The 19,462-nt window shown below is 36.3% G+C and overlaps 1 long non-coding RNA gene across 4 annotated transcripts in view; it reads right to left on the bottom strand.

The window, feature by feature from the left end:
• LOC140632707 (uncharacterized) overlaps nucleotides 1-19,462 on the bottom strand; it is a 668,295-nt gene that overhangs the window by 282,138 nt on the left and 366,695 nt on the right. For all 4 annotated transcript variants that reach the window (XR_012030354.1, XR_012030353.1, XR_012030351.1 and 1 more), the window contains one exon: nucleotides 11,455-11,591. This is a non-coding gene — a long non-coding RNA (uncharacterized lncRNA). The remainder of the gene's footprint in view (nucleotides 1-11,454; nucleotides 11,592-19,462) is intronic.

Raw genomic sequence — 19,462 nt, 5'->3', positions numbered from 1 at the left:
CAATTTACTTTACTCCTTCTACCAATTCAAATGTCAGCCTCAATCAGAAACACTTTTACAAACACACTCAGAATAATGCTGACCCAAATATCTTGGTGTCCCTTAGCCCAGTTAAGTTGATACATGAAATTAACGTCACAGCCAGGTTAGTTTGAATTTTCACTATTTGCAGCATAAGGCATTTTAACTAATATACCAGGATTGTCATCTCTGAAGGAAGTAGCATTTTTTAACCAGTTGATGTTTTAAACCCAGTATTTTTGCTATTTATCATTTACTAAAACTTTTTTTAAATTTAAATTCAATAAGCAAGCATTAGTATATCATCAGTTTCAGAAGTAGTGTTCAATAATTTATCAGTTGTGTATAATACCCAGTGCTCTTCACATCATGTGCCCTACTTATGCCCATCACTTAATTACCCATCCCCCCCACCCACCTCCCCTCCAGCAACCCTCCCTTTGTTTGTTTCCTGTTGAGTTGCTCTTGGTTTTTCTGTCTCTCTGATGACTCTCCATTCAGTTTTCCCTCTTCTATGCTGTTTCTTACATCCCCATATGAGTGAAACCACATGATAATTATTATTTCTGACTGACTTATTTCACTTAGCATAATACCCTTCAGTTCCATCTACATTGATGTAAATGGTAGGTATTCATCTAATCTAATCTGTTCCATTTTGTCTTGAATGTGATAGCTATAAAAGTACCTCTTTCATTTTGCAACCAATAATTAATTACTAGAGGAGTTTAATAACAGTGAGAACCATTTCTGTAAGAATTATTAAAGAAGAACCTGAAAAAAAAAGAAAAAAAAACTTAAAAAAAATTAAAAAAAAAAAGAAGAAGAAGAAACTGAAAGAGAGTGAACCAGAGAGTTCTGACACCCTAGGAAAATACATAAATATAGGAGAAACAGGAAACTCAAAATCAAGTCATTTCTCTTTCTCCATTTCTCTGTGTGTGGTGGTGGTGGTGTTGGAGTGGTATGTATGTGTGTGTGTGTGCGTGTGTGTGTGCATCTATGTCTGTGTGTGTTTCTGTGTATGTATGTATAGACACTGGTGTTGGAAGTCAATCATTCTAAAGCTACAATTCACATCAACTGGTGTCTTGCACAGCCAATACTTTACATGGATTTTCTAACATGGTTAGATACAATATTTACATTATAGGACTGGGGGCATTCCTATGATTAATCACAATTAATCACAAGCTTCTCGTCTATAGTTATTCACAGCCCAGTTTACATTTTACTTTTTCAAATTCTAATTAAATGAATGGTTTAAAACTGTATTAATATCTGGCAAAGTTTTTGAGAATGAATATAAGTCAATTTGAACTCTATTGCTACTTTATGAATGATTAAGCCATGTTCTATCAAGGCCTCACATCGAGAAATGAGTGGAAGCAAAGGGTAGTTACCAACTTATTAAAATGGGATTATTTCAATTAATTAGATGTTTATAGGAATTTGTGTAGACAGCGAGCATATTTATTCATGTTTTCTTACATTAGATAGTATCCACCAGAGCCAGGCCCTTGCTACCAGTAGACAGAATATAAGTGCAGTCAGAGGTATGATCTCAGCAGTTTTGAAAAGTAACTCACCCTGAAATGACTTATTAGCTCATTAACACTTCAAGGTGGAATAGTTTTCAGATTAACTAGCTTCATCGAGCACAGAATGGGTGAAGGCACAAATGCATCTGTTCTAAAACAAAATTTCCTTCCTTATTGCAAAGCTGATACATGTTCATTTGAGGATAGTAGAGAACATACAAAAATTAAAGAAACAGAAGTCATCCATAAGCTCACCACATAATATTACTACTCTTAACATTTGGGTGACTATACTCACTTTTTGTTTATTTATGTGCATAAAAATAGAGGTATTTTAAAATTTAATATCACTACTTAGAGGTGCAGGCATTTGATTTTATTTCTTTATAACTGGATTTGTTCACAAATCTTCCTTTTCACATTTGCAGTAGAAAATAAACTTGAATTTTCCATATTAAAATGATGTAGACACTTTTTGTTTAACTTAATCATTTCTGCATTAGATCACTCTCATTATTTCAAAATTTCAACCTCTCCCTCCTTTTTCTTTTCCTTTCTCTCCAAAATATGATGGTGCTAGAGCTAGATGTTTGTCCCCCTAGAAATTCATATGTTAAAACTTAGTCCCTAGTGTGATAGCATTAGAAGAGGGCAGGGAGGGGATGATTTGGTGAGGTGGTTAGATCATGAAGGCAGAGCCGGTGGAAGAGTCCCCACAGCGTTCCTGAGCCTCTACCACCTACCACTAGAAGTCTGTAATCCTGACCATGCTGGTACCCTGAGAGAAGACTTGCAGCCTCCAGAACTGTGAGAAATAAATTTCTGCTGTTTATAAACCACTTGTTTTGTGGTATTTTGTTAGAACAACCTGAGAAGACTAAGACAGATGGCATGGTGGGAAGGCCCCAGCTTGCACAGAGACATGGTCCTTGGCTGAGGGGTCTCCACAGACACGGATTTGAATGTGTGTGTGCTCCTGATGCATCTGCTGCCGATGTTTCCTTGTCACAGGCAACACATGGCAGTTTCTCCTGCAGAGCTCCCTGGTATTATGTCCAGTTGCTGACTAGGTTGTCACCTTGGCCCGTGCTTGAACTCCCATTCAGGTCCTAGTTGGAGCAATCTCTCTGCTCAAAGATATAGATGATTTCCCTGACAAATGGGACACCCAACTATTTTCTGCACCCTCCTCCCTCCCACAATGGGGTACATGATAACTACTTAACTCCTCCATTCCAAAAGTTTTTAAACTCTTCCTTTCTCTCTAGTAACATACACCCTAACTTTGTGAACCTTTCCATACTGATTCTGGGATTAATGATGTGACTTCCTTTGGCCATTGGGATGTTAGCAAATTTAGCTCAAGCAGAGGTTGGAAATACGCTTAGGGGTTGGAGCATGTCCTCTCTCTTGCTGCACTTACTAAGGCCATTATGTGAGTAAGTCTCAGCTATTCTGCTGGAAGACGTGGAGCCACATTGAAGGACCAGAGCTGTCACAGACAACAGCCAGTCAAATGTCAGACATGTTAAGTGAGGCCACCTGAGACAGCAAGCATCCAGCAGTCATCTGCCAACTAATCGCAAAACTGGCAGATGCTTACAGAAGAAAGAGCAAATCTGGTTGGGACCAGACCAAACTGTGACTCACAGGATCAACAGCTAAACAAATGACTGTTGTTTTAAGCCATTTATTGGGGGACAGTTTGTTATATAGCAATAGCTAACTGACAGTCAGAGTGATGGCTATCACAAGTCCTCTCTCTGCCTGGACCTTCAATGCCACCATTTCTATGTTCTACTCTGCTGGTGTTGGAGAAGGTCACTCTGTGGGTCAGCTTCCTACCTGAGTCCCAGGTGGTAACAGATGGACAATATATTCCCTAAGCTGGGTTGCTTTTGAGAGGGAAAAGAGGTGTTATTGATAATTACTGTAGTATAATAATAGGTAAAATTGGGACTGTCCAGGGAAACGGAGATATATGATTTTATAGGTATAAGCAAATTTGCTCCTTGGGTTTCCTTCTAGAATTTCTTTAGTAGAAAAAAAGATTTCTATGCCCCACTGCCACCCATGCCCTTAGGGTTTGCTTTTGTCAGTTTGGGCTGCCATAACGAATCACCATAGATTGAATGGTTTAAATAGAAACATTCCTCAGAGTTCTAGAGTGGGGGAAGTCCAGGATCAAGGTGTTGGCATGGTACAGGTCTGTTGATGGTCCTCTTGCTGATTTGCAGATGGCTGCCTTCTTGCTGCATACACATGGCAGACAAAGAGGAAGCAAGCTCTCTCTGGTATCTTCTCATAAGAGTATTCATTCCATTGTTAAGGCCCTAAATATAATTACCTCCCAACACCATCGCTTTGGGGATTAGGGTTTCATCACATGAATTATGAAAAGACACAAACATTAACTCGATAGCACAGTTCAAACCCAGAAGGCAGAACTGAGATTCAATCATGTGTATGCATCTACACTGTCTCTCTTGATCTCCTTTTTGATTCTGATTCTTTTCCTCTTTCTAGCCCTTAAGTGGCTGAATCAAGTTTATTTTTGTAGCCAAAGAAATACTGTATCTTGGACGGGCTGCATTGTGTACAGGTGAATGGCATGTACTCTGGAGCCAAACCACTTGAATTAAAATACCAGCTCTACTACCATTTGTGTACAACCCTGTATAAGTTAACTAATCTGCTTGTGCCTCAGTTTTCTTACCTAGAAAATAGCAGTAATAAAATAACATCAACTTCACAGGAATTCAACAGCTTAAAATATGAAAAATACTTGCAGCAGTTAATTTCGCCCAGTGTGGAGCATTATGATTTTATGTCCTCCCATGCATTCATCCGTATTCAGTGATTTTTCTCAGGTCTGAGTCCTCAAGGCTCTGGCTTATGATCTTCCATATCAACGTATAGGAAAACTCAGAGAAAAACTTTCTATCTTAACCCTCTAGTTCTTACATATCAAATGTGCTTCGGTTTGCAGATTATTTCTTTGGTAATTGAATTTAAAAACCCTATCTTGAAAGTTAAGGGAAGAACTGAACACTTTTGTAAGATGCTTTCACTCTTCTCCCTAGAGCAAGAAGTTCTCTATCTTGTAGCCTGCTGCTAATGGTGGGAGGGGGTAGGGATTAAAACATAGTTATCAAGAATGGAAAATGACATCAATTATATTTCACAATACTTTTTATATTTCACAATATTATTCAAACATAATTTTTGAAAAATGTGACCATCTACACACTCATAGTAAACTATTTTGCCATTTTACACAATATGTAATTTATAATAATTACAACATAATGGTCATAGAATTTATTCACCAATTTTTGAACCCTAAGAATTGTTTTTATTTCTCTGATGCAAACATTATATAAATGAAAAACCTTTTAGCAAAATTGTACACAAATATGTCTTCAGCATACATTTGCAGAGATGAATGTGCTAAAACAAAAGCCATTTTACATAGTTTGCCTATATACATGCATATGTATAGGCATCCTCAATTTTATGATTAGATACTTTGTTGATCTTTAATTAAGATGACCTTGTATAAATAGTTAGAGTCAGGGGGTAGACTATGTGAAAATGAGTTTTCTGGGTGGCTGGAAACCTGGAACACTTGACCCATCCTCAACAGGGATAAGGTTTTGCTCATGCTTTTAGCTTGAAACCCAAAAATGCTTCAGATGTCTATGAATACTCTTTGTAAGGGCATTTTATTTGTGACTATATAGTCTTCATGAATTTTAATATAAATCAATAATACAAAACAGCATTGGTAAACTTTTACTGTGAAGGGTCAAACAGTAAATACTGTAGGCTTTATAGGTTATATGGTTTTTGTTGCAATTACTCAGCTCTGGAAAGTAGCCTTTGACAATATGTCAATGAATCAGAGTGGCTGTGCTCCAATAAAACTTTATTTATAATATAGTGGTCCAGAGTTAGCCTTTAGCCATAATTTCTTTACACCTGGTATAAAGGAACTGTGCATTAAATAAATGGGCTTTCCCAACCTGTAAAGGCCCAACTCTATACACTTCACTGCGAGGGGATATATATTCTCATTAGGAATTTGGGAACCAAGAACAACTGAACTAATGTACACTATATTTTTCCCACATCATGTGGCTACTCTCTTCTGAGAAATATGAGACTTAATCTAATTCACAATTATTGTTTTGCTGTATGACTGTGTGTTTGTGTGAGAGAAAGAATACATGTTATTGTGTAGCAATAAAAAATATTAAAAAAGTGAAATACAGTTCTATAAGTCAAATCAACTAATATAATCATTAGCTTTATAGGAAAATGCATCCTTCTTATATAACAAAAATATGGTACAGTATATTGATGTTTTTATCTTAACCAATTTGATAAATATTTTAAAAGATAACTTTATCTTTTTGGTTTAATTTATATTTTATAGATTTCTAATACAGTTGAGATTTCTCTTTCTTACAATTTAAACAATTTAATAGGTTGCAATAAGACCTAGACAAATTTATGGTCCTCTTGAAATGACTGGGCCATAGTTTTAACTCAGTATTACTGAGGCCACCTTCCCCCACCCCCAATTAAGATTACCTAACATCTGTCACATGCCTGTAGGCCATGGAGAAGATGGGATTTTAGTGGCAGGAAATTCATTGAGGTCCAATTCTATCTGGTTTATTTTATGTTCCATCTGTTCAGTAGGCCAGAAATGAGATAGTGGATGAGCCCAGGTTCTCTTATTCCTCATGGGCACACTCAGACACTTCCTGGGACACAACTCTAACCTCCTACCTCAAACGTTCCCTCTTGCCACTGAAAGATGAGAGTCTGGGATCCACTCAACACAGACCCAAGGTGACTGGATCATCTGGCCTGCCCCATGAGGTTGCAAACTGTAGTTGAGCAGGTATGGAACGACATGAATAGTAAAGCACTCCAGGTCCCAGGTGCCATTGGTGCTGTCTTGGCATCTGGAATTTCAGATGGCCAAACCCAGAAGAGCTCCATGGGAACATCAATGGGAGACAGGAGACACCAAATAAATTCTATTTAATTCCTCTTCATGCATCACCTCAATAGACTTTGAGGGTATTCAGAAATTCATAGGAATTCTCTTATGATGTTCCTTGAAGCCATGGAGCAGCCAGGCGTGCCTAAGATACTGTAGCCAATTTAGAATTGCACTTCTTCCCTTCTTTTCTACCTAATAAAATTAGGAATTTCCCTCCTAATTAGGGAATTAGGTATTTCCCTCCCTAATAAAATGTTAACACATAAGTTTTTGTCTTTAAACCTGTTTTCTAGAGCAACTGTGCCACGAACGGGTGCATTTGTTTGTATGTGTGAAAGGGAGGGTAATACAATATCCTTTTTGAAAAAACTTTCAAACTTACATTGTTATTTTGGAGAGTGGATTTACCCTAGACTTTGCATATGTTAAATCCCAAATTAATTTGCGTTACACTGCACTCACATGACCCTACCAAAAAAATACCCCATTTCACTCATTTTCTTGTATTACTAATTTTTGTGTGCATGTCAAAGTGGAGGAAGGGTGCACCTGTTTTAAATTTTTTATTTGAAATATAAAACCATGGGGTGACAAAAAAAAGTTTTAAATGGCAAACTCACTTGGCTGAGTTTTTTTTTAAATCAAATATTGATAAGGTAAACACATGGCTCTGATTAACTAATAAAAGACCATTCATTCAAGAATGAACATTTTCTTTAAATTAGCATTTCAGTAAGCAACTTGGCCTTACTCACTGCTTAGGCCATGGTCTCCTTCAAGTTAATTCAATAAATGACTCATATTTAAAGCATCTTCTTTCTCTTATTTTACTTTATAGCACTTATCACCAATTAACATTAGAAATTTCACTTATTATTGCTATTTTAATTCACTGAAGTTTCAGTTCTTTGAATTAGAATTATTAGAATTGCCCTGTTTTGTTTACTGCTATCTTCCCAATGCCTAGAACAGTACATACTTGAAAAATAGTAGGCACCTATTAATCTTTGAAAAATAATGAAAGCTGATTTAGGAAAGAAGAAGCCATGGTCAATATTTAGATGATTATTAATAATGCCTTAGATTTGTAAAACACATCTAAGAAATTTCAGAGGGGTTTTACCTGTATGAACTCAAATATACCTAATAATAACCTTGTAAATAGAAATAACAGCTATTTTTGTGCCTACTTCACAGATAAGGAATCTACAATTTTTAGTTTATGTGACTTCTCTAAGTTAATCTTCTCAGTTATAGGAGGAAGCATGATCTTTCCTGCTTTTTCAGACTTAAAGATTGATTTTGGTGTTATTACTTTTTTAAGAATAAGTCATTTCTGGATATAATATTATAGCAAGTAGTTGGTTATATCATAACTACATAATTATCATACCTTGAGACCACTGATACTACATAAACTGATAAATTTCCTTGGCTAATCAAACAGGTTGGCATAAGTTAGACAACGATGAAATGGAGCAAGTGTCAAATGCAACTCTGTAGTATCACACACACACACACACACACACACACACACACACCATGCACACAGAAGCTATGCCATTAGACAGTATTTAAAAGGAACACATATCTAGGTAATAATTCATGACCTGCTATTCTGCAATCAACTCTGGTGAGAGCCTGATGATAAACCTAGCATTTTCATCACCCTAAAATTTAATTTTTTCTCTTTACCTCAATTTATCACCTCATATCTTACACTGAAAACAGCTCTTCTATTTTGTGTGATTCAAGAACTAATCTCCTGACCTCCTATTCCTGCCAATCAAATTAGTCTGAACTAATTAGCATGAAAACAAATGCGATCATCTAAGGAGATGTTTGTTTCCTGCCTTTATTGGGAAACAAAGACGTAGTGGTTGGATTACTTCAGTAAGTAGCAAAACAGGTAATTTCCCTTTTTAAAGCTACTTAAAAGCCAAAGGTGATTTCAATTATTCACCAAATATGTACATCGTATGTGTTAACCAGTGACTGTACAAAACGACAGAATAATAGCATTCCTCATTCAAACGCAGCTCTATTATATACGATGCAGAGATGTGCTCTTCACACTAAAGCAGACAATGAATACACATTGTGTGACACACAAAGCTTAAAAATAGAGATGTGTGGGTAGCCAAGTATCTGCTGTGACAAAGATCTGATCTACTAATTATCTGCAACACATTTTGGGTCCCATGGCTGCTACCCCAATCTTTTTACAATTCACCTGAGGGTGATTTTGGCAGGCTGTCAACAGGCAAACAGGGAAATAAGTTGGGAAACATTAATAAAGGTTGAGAACAACAGCTTTTCATGCTTTGAGCTCATCATTCAAGTATAACAAAAACTGTAAGATGAAGAATGGGGACAATGTGCTGAGAAGACAAGAAAGAGAGAAGCAAACATTTAAATGGCTGTAAAGTTACATTTGTGAACCTCTTGTCAAAACATGTTTGTTGTAGGTTTTTTTTTTTAAGTTGTCTTATACTTTTCCTTTTTTTTAGAAAAATCAACCAAGAGAGTTACACCCTCCATAACAGCGAAACACTTCTGTTCCTTAGTACAGCAAAATCTTTGTCCATTTTAACATAAAAAAATGACCACATACTATTAAGTCTCCAAAAAAGAGAGCAGAACTGTAATAGCTACATTCAGAAAAATAAAACCAAGGCATAACACGGAAATTAGCTTTTCTATGATTAAAAAAAAAAACAGAATAGCTAATATTATTTATTTTCCTTCACTTACTAATGTGTATTTCTAAAATTTTTATAGGTCTTATATGCAAAATACGTGAGCATTGTGTTCAATATATTTAAACTACCTATTAACTGAATGAAACACCAACTTTAAGGAGTTATGAAAGTTAGGTATAAGTGGAAGTTATACTATGATTTCTCTAAGCTTAGGAAATTAATGGTGTGGTATTAAAATATACAATATACCAAAATGAGACTTTTATTCTCCATGATAAAAATGTAAATAATCTATTTAAACTTACTTATGGGAGTCATAAAATTAATTTAATTTAAATATACAAAGAATAACATAACAAACGTTTTAAACACTGTTATATATAGTTTAAATATCAGTTTATATAAAACATTAACTCGAAAAGCTTTCTTTATAGCCTGTCCCCAGTCTGGTTTCCTTCTCCAGCCCAATAATTAATCAGAATTCCTTCCTTCCTAGCTACTTCTAGCATTTTTACATACATGTGCTTCTATAAAAGGTAAACGATTACAAGTATCATTCTAAGACCTACTTATTTTTTGCATTCAACATTCTGTATTTGTGATTTTATATAGAGAGATATAGATACAGGTCATTTTTTAAAACGCTAAATAGCATCGTGTCATATAAACATAGTATATATTATTTATTTTTGTTGGTGCCTGCTTAAGTTCCTTTTTACTTGCTGTTTTAGACAATGTTTTTAGTGCAGATCCTTATACATGTCCCCTTGTGCAAATATACAAGAATATTATTAGGCCATGTACCCAGAAGAGCAATTACTGGGGAGACATCAAATTTTAAAATTAATAGGCACCTTAGAAATTATCTGACACCATTAACTCCTTTTGCCGAGGCACAATTAACAAACAGTGGCAAGACTAATAGTAGATTCCAAGTGGGGATCTAATTTCTGTGCTCTTGACATTGTGTCACTACTTTCTGTCCATTTTGGCCTTTTTATGTACCACACAGGTGCCTGTGCATTTATTCTCAATACAACCCATGAAAGTAGCCCCTTACAATCTAGTTCACATAATACTATAAAGTCACTGACTGCACATTTGCAGGTTGCAAGGACACAGGACCAGGAATGAGAAGACTTCAACTGTGCTATTCATGTTTGATATACTGTGGTCACCATGCACCTCACTTAACTTCCATTTCCCCCAATTCTTCTTAGACCTTTCTTTGGCTGGACAAACTTCATCTATATTATTCTGCTGCCACAAACCTATCTCAAAGCTGAGTATCTGGTCTGATGCTGTCATTTTCTAATACATTCTCCACTTCCCCTTCTGTACTATACACAGTAGTTAGAATTTATTTAAAAAATGTAAATTGGGGGCACCTGTGTGGTTAAGCTTCTGACTTCAGTTGGTTGAGCCTTCAGCTCAGGTCATGATCTCAGGGTCCTGGGATCAAGCCCCAAGTCAGGCTCAGGCTCTCTGCTCAGCAAGAAGCCTGCTTCTCCCTCTCCTTCTGTGATCGCTCTCTCTCTCTCTCTCTCTCTCTCTCAAATAAATAAATAAAATCTCTCAAAAATTATGTAAATTGAATCATGTCACCACCTACTTAAAGCCGTGACAGTCTCCTTATTGCTATTAGAATAAAATTCTAATTCCTTACCAAGGTCTATCTAGTCTCATCTGTGCCACTATCATCTTCATTGGCTATGCTCCTGGCACACTGGTCTTGCTTGTCCCAAGTACTTTTCTTTGCGTATCATCTTTCTTCTGGCCAGATTGCTCTTCCCACATTACTTCACATGGCTGATTCACTCCCCCTCTTCAGGTACAGTCTAAATATAACTTCTTGAAAGAGGCCTCCATTGTCCATCCAATCCAAAGTAAGCCTCTATTCCCTTACTCACCCCCAGTATCACCAATCATTCTCCTTTACAAACTGTATTATTTTGTGAGGGTTGCCATAACAAGATATCACCACCTGGGTGACTTACACAACAGAAATGTATTGTTTCACAATTCTGGATCCAAGACCCAAGGGTCAGCAGAGTTGATTCTTTCTGAGGGCTGTGAGGAAGAATCTGTTCTAGGTCTTTCTTTTCTAGTTTTTGGCAGTTTGTTAGCAATCTTTGGCATTCCTGGCTTATAGAAACATCATCCTGACACCTACCTTCATCTTCACATGGTGTTCTCCCTGTGTTCATGTCTATATCCAAATTTCCCCTTTTATGAAGACATCATCTTGTATTAGGGGCCCACACAATTCCAGCATAACCTCCTCTGAAGGTAATTACATCTGCAACAAACCTATTACCAAAAAAAAAAAAAAAAAAAAAAAGGTCATATCCTGAGGTCCTGGGAATTAAAACTTAAATATATGAATTTTGGGAGGGGACACAATTCAACTCATAAGATGCACTTTTCAAAATGTATAATTATGTGTGTTCATTCATTTGTTTAATGATCATTTCCTTTACCAGACTGTAGAGGGGCATATTTTTGTTTTCTTTCTTTTTTTTTTTCTACATATGTATACTCAGTGTCCTCAATAGGCTTGGCACCTGATGGATAGTCAATAAATATTTGTTGTTTTTCTACACATGTCATTACATGATTTATAAAGTCTATTACTGGTTTGAATTTTGTGATTTTTGTTTTCACTATGCCCAATTTTATCATCATAATTTTATCCAATGCCATCCCAGGGCAAAGTTTTAAAAATGTAAACCATATGTCAAAATAAAGCAAACATAAATCCTGTTTTGCTGCATAACTTCCTAAATAATTCAACCCAAAATATGTACACTTTCAGAAAGGAGATGGAGGTATCGCCATAGTTCACTTAGTAATTTTTCAACCAACTTTCAATTTACTTTCGCTCTGAGGAATGAGGTCTAAGAGCAATAATATAAAATGTAACCCCACTATATTTTATACTGGACAAGAGAAACTTCAGAAAACTCACCTCTACAGTTCAAAATATCACTGCCTTCTGCTGTACTGTCAGTTTGTCTTTTGTTCTTTTTATGTCCACCTCCCTCTACAACCAGAGCCCTGAATCCTATTATAGCCTACTTTCTGAATATACTTAATCATGCATTTATTCTCTTTTTCCTCAGCCTTCTCTTACAGTCCCTTTTTTACCAGTTCTATCTCCTATGCTGTCAAAAAAGCATGAGTCTCCCATTTTAAGAAGGCCTGTTTTAAATCCTCCAAATCTATTATTGGATCTGGTCCCTCAACTCAACCTTCTTGATATTTTCCTTCAGCCTCTTTAAATCAATCCCGTCACCTCTGCTAGAGGAATCTTCCAAAAATGCCATTTTCATTATGCCACTTCACTGATTTAAAACTATATTGGTGCCATATCACCTATTGGATCAAGTTTAAGATTCTAAGTCTCCATTAACTAGCCTTAGATTGCTCACCCTTTTTTAACTTCCACTGTAATTTCTCAAACTTATACCATCTGCTTTATTCTACCAACAGCCCTTGCCAATGTCAACTCTCTTACTTTATTTATGTTGCTTTTCTAAGTGAGAAAGACCTGCCTACATCTTCCTGAAAAATCCAGCTCTACCCAGTCATTAAGTTTCAGCTAAGGGAAATTTCTCTCATGGAATTGACTCTTCCAGTCCATACAATCTTCTCTGTCTGACATTCTATAGCAATTTTAGTTAGGAAGCAATAAGGGAAAAGATGTATTTTTAGTTATATGCGTGAACATTACACTTCTAGTTCATCTGTGCTTTCTGGCATTCTTCAAATCTCAGTAAATACATAACCATCCTCAGCACTGTCGTCCGTAATTAAGCCTGAGCTACATGGAATCTATTAAGGCAAGTCTTTAAGCAACACTGCGTTTATGTCACGTATACACTATTCTCTGTATATTTTTAATTGTTTTAGTTCTTCATATTATTATTTTAATGCCTAAGTTCTTCATATCAGTTTTCATGTACAAATTAGGTATAGTTGCAGACTTCACGTGGAATAAACTACTTCTATAATAAACCTAGAGAAGATCTATAGACTTACTAGTAAAAAGACTTTGCAAACATATGTCAGCAGAAATCACAAAAACTGTAAAGCTAGGGAAGGGCATGAAAAAAATATTGAATTTCTTGTCATAAATGAAGTTCTTTCTGATAGTTTATCCTTATTTTGTACCTAGCTACTCTATTTTTTAACCATATATAATGAGTAAAGGATTATTATGCTCCTGGCTCATGATTCTTTAACTTCAAACGTAATAGTGCAATACTGATGGAGGAAAAATGGGATGTATGAATATAAAATGATATTAATGGACTACAAAAGAGTGTTAATTTGGAATGCATTTCTTAAAAAATGACAAGAATGATCTCACCCATATAGAGAACACATTATCTATAACATACATAAAGTGAAAATATATTAAATACCTGTTTTAACAATATTAATTTTATGTAATCCTTTTTAGAAACTATAAAAAGTATAAAATTTTACATTTTGACTTATTGTTCAGAGTCTGTTTTCCATATCAGACTATAAACTCTCTGTAAGGAGTCACCATGCCTCTGTTGTTTATTATTGTATCCCACTCTCTAGACCCAGGCTGCCAATCCTATAGTCACCAGCTACACACAGTTTTCATAAACTTGAAATGTGGCTAGTCCAAAATGACTTGTGCTATAAGCCAAATACACACTGAATTTTGAAGCCTTCATAAAAAAATTACAGTAGTTCAATAATTTTCATGTTCAGATACAATATTTACATATATTGTATTAAACTTTACCCCCCAAAAATGAAATTTACCCATGTCTTTCTACATCTCTGAGTATGGAAACTACAAAATTTAAAATTGTACATGGGACTTGCATTATACTTCTATTGGACAGTGCTGGCCCAAACTGTGCATAATATATTGTACACTATCACAAAAGTCCTTCATATGCATAAGTGAACCCATTCCAAAATATGTTAAAATAGACGTTTCTGCCACAATTATTTATTGACAGTTTATAATGTCAGCTATTTAAAACCATATTTTTTACAAGTCTAGAAAGTTTCTTGGAGAAGTGATTTTCTCTTTTATGCTCAACAAAGCTGACCTTTTATTCCATATACAACATCATTTGCATTATTTATAGCATGCAGGATGAATAAATTTTAGTTTTCTCATAGGCTGTCAACACGACACATTAAAACATGCCAGTTCAAAAAAAATTAAATTTCCGATCTTGCACTCACACAAATGACAAATTTCATACTTTATTTAAAATTGGGTTACTATTTTCTCTGAATTGACTAGATGTTTTGACATTGTCAATCCTTTTGGTAATACACAGTATCATATTTACAAATATTTTGCCAATATGCTTTGAAATAGAAGTGTAGGGCAATACACCCCCAGCACGTGTGCTCAGTTCTGCTTTACAGATGCCTTGCTCATTGACACACAAGTTCTATTACCAAGAACCAGCCTATTCATTTAAGTTCGTACTTACAGGCAAGACTAAAGCTCTCTGGAGTTGAGTATTAAAATTTAATAGAGCTTGGGAATGTCCAGTCTAAATATGATTACATTAAGAATTACAGTCAGAACAGCTTTTGAGAGCACTGTATTACCATTTGTTCCTCCTCTATGGGCAGCATCCATGGTCTATGAAATTGAGATATTGATCTTAATGACACAAAATGGTTGTGGATCCAGATAGATACAAAAGCCAGATGAGCTCCCTAGCAACACAAGGAAATATAGAACTTTGAAGCAGCACTTCTCTCCAGAAAATTTTAGAACTGACCTGTGAAATTTAGCCCAACTCATTTATTTTACAAATGAACACACAGATGCCCTGAGAGATTGACTGCCCATCGCTCAGAGAGATATCAATGTGATCTTTATTTGATTCTCTTCCCTTTGCAGCACCTGACTGAATTTATTTCATAGACACATTCATATTTCATATTAACTAACTGAACTGGGTTTCAAACAAGCCATCAACATTTCTCAAACTTAGCAAATGAAAGAAATAATAAGACAGAGCAAAATTGCTTAAATTCAATGAGAATAGTGAAAAATATGATGGCAGCCATAGATATTAATGAACCATCTTTTTAGCATAGTAACTGCCAAACGTATAATTTTATTTTTTATACTTCAGAGTGTATATGCATTTTTCTTTCTATATTTGTGTACTATTTTTCCTAATTATAAATTAAAACAGCTTGTAAAAGAGTCACCTTGAACCCTCATACCTTTGTCTTCTAAACTTCTAACCATTATTTCTATCAATTGTCATCTATGTCCCTTTTACATGATTATTAACACTCCAGAATTACCTCCTTTATAACTAGATTATGATTACAAACATTTTGAGAGCAGCAACTCTGCCTTATAAATTGTTATTGTTCTAATAGACTCTCATTAAAGAAAGGTCTAATACTTAGTAGAATGCATTTGGCATATTAGACAATCAATAGATGCAAGTTGATTGGCTGTTATGGGTTGTTTCCCTTCACTGACTTTGTGAGAGGAAGGTTAATATGTTCCAGATGCTGAAAGAAAGATGTGTGTTGAAGAAATTAGAAACTGGCAAAAACTCACTGTCAACTGTGTCATAGGGACCCCTGACTAAACACAGAACCAAGGGGCAAGCTAGACAGGTCTCCATGAGAGGATGTTAAAATGTCTACAAACTCTGTGGCCTTACATCTCTGCACTATTTTTCTGGATTACAGGTCATAGCACTTTATAGACAATGTCATATTTACCTTGATGGTGTTCTCTGATTGTTAAGAAGGGGCTAATGCTTTGCCCATTTCCCTCTATTGCCACAGGGAAAAATATAAGCAAAGTAAGTCTGAATCATTTATACAGTGTTGCACCATAAGGCATCGAAAGAGGCAGGTGCAGGTCTCAGATGGTTGTCTAAGTCCAAATTCCACGCTCTATCTGCTAGATAATCCTGCTTTCCCTCTCCCTCTCAATAGAATATTTCCCTAGATAGTTCCTGAAACATTTATAGCAGAAGCCTGCAGAGTGACTGTTATAGAAGTTTGTGGAAAACTTCCAGGCATCTAAAAATGTAGGAAACGGCCACATTTCACTTTGGGTATTCACATTTGAGAAGTGATGTGTTTTTTTTTCTCCCCCTCAAATATTCAAAAGTTTGATCTAAGGCAAAAGTTTTACTATTCCTCCCTAAACTAGAGGAATGAAAACACCCATGAATTTTCATCAGTTTGCTGTAGGCAGAAATTTGCCAGTTTGCAGGAAAATGGCTTAAAAATCGAAGCTGAGATGAAATACTTGAACTTCTTGTGTGAACCTATGAAAGTAATATTTTTCTTTATCAGCTGATATGAAGGTTTGCACAAACCCTACATTACTTCAGTATAAAAATGACTTTTTCTGTCTAAAATGTCACAAAACTGTTTGGATTCTTCAAAACACATCCATAAAAGGATTCTCGTCCCCTTAATTTTGGCATATGCCATCATTTCCCTTTTATTCTTTATCTATTACCATATTTAACAGAAATTCCCTATAACTAACTTCCTTTAACCTCCACTGTGAGATACAGTTGTGGGAAGAGTGGTAAATGGGATGAAACTAGAGAACTTTTTCTTTCTCCAGATGTCAAAAATCTGCAAAGGCCAGAAACTTGCCTCCTACCTTCTGAGGAATCATGATTATACTGAACACTGTAGAGTCTTCTGACCGAGTTCTACACTGAAACATACACATTGAATTTGCCTTTCTCCAAATTATCAACTGCTTTGTGACAACAACACGATGATCATTTAGGCTGTTCGGATGGGAGCTGTAATCATCATAGGCTAAGCTGCTCATGTAGTGGTGTGCTTCTCCCACACATGGTATTAGAAGGATCCATTTGATGACACCTCGCTCTCCTTATTTCTTTGTCACACCAGCTCATGAGTTTTACCCCCTACAGTCTGCATCTAATCAAACCCATTTCTCAAAGATACTTTTTATTTCAGATCAATAAATATTTCTGGAGGCATCAGTCGCCTGAAAGCTTCTGTATTATTAGATGCCATAAAATATTTATGCTGATCATAACATTAGTAATGTAAATATGAATTTATAAATTCATCCAATCACAAGCATCTGTTTAATTCAAGAAGTTGGTTAGCACTGTAAAAATGTGTGATTCCTGATCAATAGACTATGGGTGAATTATGTGATAAGACTTTCACTAATATTCTCTTTCTGCAAACCATTTTGTGAGCTTCCTTAATTACCAGAATTCAAAGCCAAAGAAAAGACTACACAAAGCAGAAGTATCAGATATTGGAAGCAAGTGGAGGTCTTGACTTTCGTTATTTTTGCCTCCTCCATATTCCTACTTCACTTTCTAATATAGATCCTCTCTGAGAAGTAGTCTATTGTCAGAAGGGCGCATGTTTTGAGATGCTTTTCTAGTAATTGTGAGCAAACTGTACATATTCTCACTGTCTTGTTGACTGATTCTTCCTGACTTACATTAAGTGAGAAAGAATTGAAAGGCTGCTCAATGGAGTAAGAGCACAAGTTATCCTTAGTGAACAAATGAAAGCTACTTGGTATACACAAGCAGCAAGAAATACTCAGGGCCTTCTTAGTGTTACAAAACAATCTAGATTTAGGATACAGTTTAATTAAATGCCACAGGCTGTCTCGTGTTTTCACTCAACGGTGATGCATGCTATAGGTTCTCTTAAAAGGAGATGTTAGGACAGAATTAAAACAGGTTGAGAGATTTATTAGGCACAATGCCTATGAGAGAAGATTGGGAGGGAACTAAGAAGGTCTTGGAGAGACCTCACCAAAGACGTTTATTTGTTTGACTCTGGAGAAGGAGAGGAGTGAAGGTTGATTGGAAGAAGGCAGTTCTAAGAGAGTTTGGCAAGGTTAATGGTCAACAGGAAAGATGAAGCTAAAGCAGACCATCAGAGGAGTTCCCCATCTCCCAGGAATGCCCTACCCTGTTGGTGAACTCACCACAAACTGGGAAAAGTGACAGGGAAGGGCAGTTTTGATGCCATAGCGGTAATGGATTTCTAAATGCAGCAGCTGGAGACACTGCTCAGTTATGCTCCCCTCCCAGACTGGGGAGTGGCTTAACCATGGTCCCCATGGTCCCCTCTTCCTGAGAAGATCAGAAGAGGTAGTTTTGATACACTTGATCTCAAGACCACAAATGATACTCAAACTATCCCTCTTCTACTTTCCATTCAGAATCCCCTCACACTCAGTGATCTCCTCAGCCAAGTTGCTGGTAGTATCTTGTTGTGAGCCAAACCTTCAGTCCTGGGATGTCTGTTTGCTTGGCAATCATACGCTCCTCAGGTGGGGCTGCTGTATATATCCATTCATAGCTATGGTGGGGCACATGGGTACTAGGAGGGTCCCTTTGTAAATTATCTGGGGTCTTCACATATCCTTTCCCACAGCTATTGTACAAAAAGTAGCCCCATGTCCTCTTGCAGTAAGGGCCAAGTGCTTCTGGCAGTATGATGACTTCTCTTCTACTCTTAGGTCTTGGGTACAAGCGGTTCAAAGTGCTCAGGGAGCTGGTGTAATATAGTTTGCTTGTGAAATAATTGACTCCTTTGTTTTTTAAGGTCAACAGGAGTATGGAGGAATAAAATCCCTAGCTGGCTATTGAAAGTGATGGTAAGTACAGATGCACCTACTTTTACTCATGGTTCAGAGATCTATATATTCTTCCCCTCAGGGACACAGTCTTATATAGATGTTGCTTATTTAATGCATACACCACATCCTGAGGATGGCTCCCATAATTCCAGAGTATTCCTCTAGGCTGGCTCTTCAGTTGAATTTTTAGAACCTATTTCAGGGTTCTGTGAAGCTGGTTGATTCTAGGTGATGCACAGTATTACATAACCAGTGGATCCCATAGCCTATTATTTACTTCTTTCATTGTAAGTCGCATCCACTGGGTGTTCTCATGTGAAAATTGCCTCAAATGTGGGAAATGAGCCAGAGACTGTTATTATTTATTGGAGCAATCATCCTCCACTTCCATCCCTGCGCTTGCATTGCTATTGTTGTTACAACTACTGACCAGCACTCTTGCTCCCAGAGACACATGTTCTCTTAGTCATATTCACATCTACCCCTAGGTCAAGCTCATTTGCCTGGCCCTTTGACCTTGCCAATC

Source organism: Canis lupus, chromosome 4 (assembly GCF_048164855.1).
Source record: "Canis lupus baileyi chromosome 4, mCanLup2.hap1, whole genome shotgun sequence".
NCBI lineage: Eukaryota > Metazoa > Chordata > Mammalia > Carnivora > Canidae > Canis > Canis lupus.
This window is presented reverse-complemented; position numbering and strand designations above follow the sequence as displayed.